The sequence below is a fragment of the Elephas maximus genome, chromosome 1 (assembly GCF_024166365.1).
Source record: "Elephas maximus indicus isolate mEleMax1 chromosome 1, mEleMax1 primary haplotype, whole genome shotgun sequence".
In the NCBI taxonomy this organism is placed as follows: domain Eukaryota; kingdom Metazoa; phylum Chordata; class Mammalia; order Proboscidea; family Elephantidae; genus Elephas; species Elephas maximus.
This window is the reverse complement of record NC_064819.1, coordinates 151985551-151991550: the sequence shown is the minus strand read 5'-3', so window position 1 is coordinate 151991550 and position 6000 is coordinate 151985551.

Here is a 6000-nt window from a genome sequence, read left to right as displayed (position 1 = left end):
GCTGCTTAGTTTGTCACTTTGCATACGTACCCTTTGCCCTTGAGTTGGTTCCGACTCATAGACACCACGTAGGACAATGTAGAACTGCCCCATAGGGTTTCCAAGGCTGTAATCATTATGGAAGCAGTCTGTCACATCATTCTCCTGCAGAATGGCTGGTGGGTTCAAACTGCAGACCTTTTAGTTAGCAACCAAGCACTTAACTCTGCACCACCAGGGCTTCATCAGTTGGCATAGACTCCAAATTGTCAGCCAGAGGCAATTAATTGGAAGGGGTCAAGGATCTTTTGCTTTCTTTTTGGCCATCAGATTGTCTCTGTTTCTGGCAACGTGACATGCATTCCATGCTGATGGTGCTGTTCAATTTAGCTCCACATGGCTTATATTTAATTGGTATATTCTTTTGTTACTTGCAATAGATTAGATGTCAATTTTAGTTTTTTAGTATTGATATGAAATTTTTGTATTCTGCTGCTTCATAAATACATTTTGCCACTGGTGAAGAGAAACCATTTTGAACCAGATGCCACAAAAAAAAAAAAAAACCAAACCAAACCTGTTGCTTTTGAGTTGATTCCAACTCAGAGTGACCCTATAGAACAGAGTACAACTGCCTCATAGTGGTTCCAAGGGGCAGCTGATCGATTCGAACTGCCAACCTTTTAGTTGGCTAATAATGGCCATTTATTGGGCATATATTATATTCCAGACACAGCGCCTTAATGATAAGATAAATGCTGTTTGAATATCTTTTCTTTCACTGATGGGACCAGTGGACATATTTTTTGGTTGATTCCCACCTAAACAATTTTGATTTGCTTTATTTTATAACATTGAATTGATATGATATCAAGCTTTCTTTTTGTTCCATGTTAGAAAGTCAAGAGTCTACCTATAGTAAGTTTATCAGACTGATGATATGCCATTTTGTACTAATTTCAATAATCATTTCATCTTATGACACTATTTTTCTTTGTAACATGTTTCTACCAGTTGCCGTTGAGTTGGCTCCAACTCCTGATGATTCAGTGTGTGCCAGAGTAGAACTGTGCTCCACAGAGTTTTCAACTGCTGATTTTTGGGCAGTAGATCACCACACCTTTCTTATGAGACACTTTTGGGTGGACTTGAGCCTCCAACCCTTCAGTTAGCAGTTGAGCATGTGAACCATTTTCACCACTCGGGGATTAACATATTTCTAATCAATGTTACTTATAGCCTATTAAATCTTCTTTAAATACTTTTTGTAACAAGGTGGGATAATAATAAGTTCATGTTCTTACACCTGTGCCCCAAAGGCATATTGGCTCTAAAAGACATGAAATTGCACTTTATATTAGGTTACACGAAACTTGTCAAATATAAAGCTCCTAAAGTGACATGATTTTAACTCTTGCTTTTAGCTGATTTTTAAATATTTTGTTAGTTGCTAAATGTCCTGGATGGTAGTCTTTGGCAGAGGTGACACTTGACAATGCAAACTGTGAAATGTATGATTTATCTCCAGAGAGCCTCGTCTCCCCTTTTTCCTCTCCTCTCCAAGCAGGACATCAAGGGTAAAATGGAAAGAGCAGTGATGGCGATGAGCCAGGCAGAATGGCTCCAGCTCTAGCCCCAGCCCCAGCCCTGGCACTTGGCAATGTCTCAAGACTGCACAAGCTCCTGAGCCTTGCTGACTTCACCTTCCTTACCTCTTAACAGGAAGTAATCATACATATATACCAGGGAGCTTGTAACGTTTTATGAATTTGAATAAATAATTGCATACATTTCCTGAAACATAGTTCTCAATAAAAGGGAGACATTACCATTCTTTGTATTATACTTTGTTTTGTCTGATGATGCCGGTGTGGACGGCAGGGGTTCTCTTTGATTGCCGTTTTCCATTTGGACCTGTGCTTTCAAAGCTACGGATCCCATACTCTGGCCTCCTCCCCTCTTCAAAATACTCATCCCACACTCTCTTAGGGCCCTAATTTCTGCTAAATTAACATGATAATATAATTATCTTAGTTATCTAGTGCTACTAATATGGAAATAGCACAACTGGATGACTTTAACAAACAGAAATTTATTCTTTCACATTCTAGGAGGCTGGAAGTCCAAATTCAGGGTGCCATCTTAGGGAAAGGCTTTCTCTCTCTGTCATCTCTGGGGGAAGGTCCTTGTAATCAATCAGCCCCTGATCTAGGAGCTTTCCAGCAAAGGGACCCTGAGTCCAAAGGATATGCTCCGCTCCTGGCTATTCTTGTTTGGTGGTAATGAGGTTTCTCTTTCTGCTTGATTCTCACTTTTATATCTCAAATGAAGTTAACTCAAGATACAATCTAATCCTGTAGATTTTGTCTTGCCTCATTAACGTAACTACCTCTAATCCTGCCTCATTAACATCATGGAGGTTAGTATTTACAACACAAAGAATAATCACATCAGGTCACAAAATGGTATACAACCACACAATACTGGGAATCATGGCCTAGCCAAGCTGACACATATTTTTGGGGGACTCAATTCTATCCATGACACTAATACACACTAATGGGTTAATATGCTATCATCTTAGATAACATTTTCCATTTAACAGGAATTTCTGGTGAACATGTCTTAGACAAAGAAATAAATAAGATTATTTGGAGTTTCAGGTCAATAGAGTAATATTTTTGTTGATCAGCACTTTTTAAATTATAGTATTATAAGAGAACTTCTTTTTGTGAATTTGAGATTGTGAGCCAGGGAATAGGCACTTTTAATGCTTTCTACAATATTCCTCAGCCAAGGCTGGTAGATCCAAGAAGCTCAGCCATGTAAGAAACAGACTCCCAGGTTCTGGGTGAAAATGGGTAAGATTAAAAATGTGGAAAACAGAATACGTTGTAGCCCTGGATAGGCAAATTAAAAATATCTTTAATGATTGATAACATGTCCAAACCAAATGAAGGATATAGAAGAGTCAACAATTCAAACCCAACAAAATAGCATTTGTGATATGGGCAATCTCATTTTATAGGCGAAGTAAGTCTTAAATCTGGCCCAGTTGGTCTCAGGCCCTCTCACAAAGGGAACAGGGAGGAGCTGGCTGTGTGTGGATGTTCAAGCTGGGACTGATGAGGCAGAAAGAAATGCTGTCAGCACAGGCTGATGCCAAAAAGCACCAACAATAGAGATGGACTAATTTGAGCTCCCTGCCAATCTCCAAGAACACAAATAAAGAGCAGAAATGTTCTCTGGTCACCTAACCAATATTGCTTCAATAATTGGAAAACTACCCAGCCATAAAAATTATTTATTATTTATTTATAGGTAACACAAAGAATATACATGCCTCTTTAAAAAACTTGTATTCACAGTTCTTAGGAGATTCCCCCAAAATAAATTTATATCAGGTGCTTAGAACCTTTGGGGGGGGGGTGGGAATCCAGGGATTTCAGCAGTAAGATAAAAAAAAATGCTGTGTTTTGTAAAATTCTCCTGGACCAATTACACTATGAACACAAGCCCCATTTCACACTTGTGTGAAGAGAACTGCACAGTATTACCCATAGGAGAGGAACTCTCTATGCTTAGCCCAAAGCCCAGATTCTTAGATTTTAGTTTGACTACAATAACACTACTTACTGGTTTTGTATTTTGATTTTTATATACTTTTGAAGTATACTAAATTATGATTTTTAAAGTGAAAATATTTTCAAGACATGTCCGGAGGCTACGGAAAAAGCCCTCTAACAGACTTCTATGAGAACACTATTTGTAACATGGTCTTTAGTCTCACCATGATGCCATCTGAGGCTTAAGAAACCCACACTTAGGGAAATGATGTTGGGAAATGAGCTTAAACCTGTCCATATGAGCTTAAACCAAGCTTCAGTGAGCTTCCTATACGTGCAGTGTCTGTAAGTCTTTTTAAAAACATCATACAAAAAATATACCTTAATTTATATTTTTAATTCCAGAAGGTAACTAGCACTCTTGGTGCGGCATGGGATAAGAGGTATTCTTAAATTGCTGGTGGTAGTTATACCAGAACAATCTTTCTGAGGGCACATCAGCATATGATTCAAAGCCTTAAAAATGTCAATACCCTTTTACCTATTAGTAGATCTTCCAGAAAACAACCTAAGAAAAACAACCATAAATGTACACAAAATGTATTAAAAAGATAATCAAGCAGCATCATTTATAAAAGTGAAAAAATGAGAAATAACCCCACTACAGGGCTGCTAAAATAAGTGACGACTTCCTTTTCTGTGTAAGATCGTATTTTTGTTCCTTTTGGTGGAAACAAGATGTAAATTTCAGGACACCAAAAGGCCTAGGCCCCCATAAGCTTTGGTTTTTGTTGTTAGTTGCCACTAAGTCAGCTCTGGCTCATGGCAACTTTTATGGATTGAATTGTGTTTCCCAAAAATGTGTGTCAACTTGGTTAGGCCATGATTCCCAGTATTATGTGGTTGTCCTCCATTTTGTGATCTGATGTAATTATCTTAGGTGTTGTAAATCCTAACCTCTATGATGTTAATGAGGCAAGATTAAAAGCAGTTATGTTAAGAGGCAGGATACAATCTACAGGATTAAGGATGTATCCTGAGTCAATCTCTTTGGAGATATATAAAAGAGAGAAACTAGCAGAGAGGAGGGGGACCTCATTACCACCAAACAAGAAGAGCCAGGAGTGGAATATGTTCTTGGGACCCAGGTTCCCTGCACTGAGAAGCTCCGAGACTGGGGGAAGATTGATGGCAAGGACTTTACCCCAGAGTTGACAAAGAGAGAAGGCCTTCCCTTGGAGCTTGTGCCCTGAATTTGGACTTCTAGCCTCCTAAGCTGTGAGAGGATAAATTTCCGTTAAAGCCATCCACTGTGATATTTCTGTTACAGTAGCAGTAGATAACCAAAACAGCAACCTTATGAATAACAGAAGGAAAGTTGCCTGGTCCTGCACCATCTTTATGATACTTCCAGCTTAGGGGCTTAACTTTCAGCACTATATCGGACAATGCTCTGTTGTGATCCATATGGTTTTCATTGGCTATTTTTTGCAATAGATTGCTAGGCCTTTCTTCCTAGTCTGGCTTAGTCTGGAAGCTCTGCTGAAATCTACCCACCACAGGTGAGCCTGCTGGTATTTAAAACACTGGTGGCATAGCTTCCAGCATTATAGCAACATGTGAGCCATCACAGGACAACAAACTGTTGGATACAAAGCTTCCTATAAAATGCAGCTTCCAGCAATATCTGGAAACATATGTTTTATCCCTATTGCCCCTGCCCTCAGCCCAAAGTGAGAGTCCATACTTGCCTGTGTGGTCCTGGGCCACAGAGCTGGCCTAGCTTTACTAGTAATGGGAGTGGCCATGGCTAGATTGACTGAGACACAGCTGGTCCTCTGTCAGCATGACTGGGAGGCCACTGCAAGGGGCAAAGGGATCATGACTGATCCCCTTTATTGAGGTTATTGCTTTTCTTGGAGCAGAAATTATGGGCAGGTCTCCTATCTCATTTGGGCTATCAAAGTATAGGCTTAGCCCTCTTTTATAGAAAAAATTAAAGGTAAGTAATCAGATGAGCAAGCAAAAAGATTTTTATTTTTTCAACAAAGAAGTGCTTTTAAGCATGGAATTTGCAGACATTCTGCTACTCTACCTCTAGGAAGGGTTACATGTCTGTGGTACATCTTATTTAAGAAAATTAGACTTAGTCTAAGTTTGTTTATCCTACATGCTTCTCATAGAGAAGAAGAATTAGATACATTGCAACAAAAATAATTTTTCAAGGAAGTTTCCCATAATAAAATTCAATAGTCAATAACTTGTGATTAATTAAATACATTATGGTACGGTTATAGTACAAAATACCGTTGTTCACTGCCATGCAGTTGGCTCCAACTCACAGAAACCTAATGTAGAACAGAACAAAACATTGCTTAGTCATGTGTCATCTTCATGATCATTGGTATGTTTCAGTTTATTATGCAGCCATTAAAATTACATTATAAATTACATT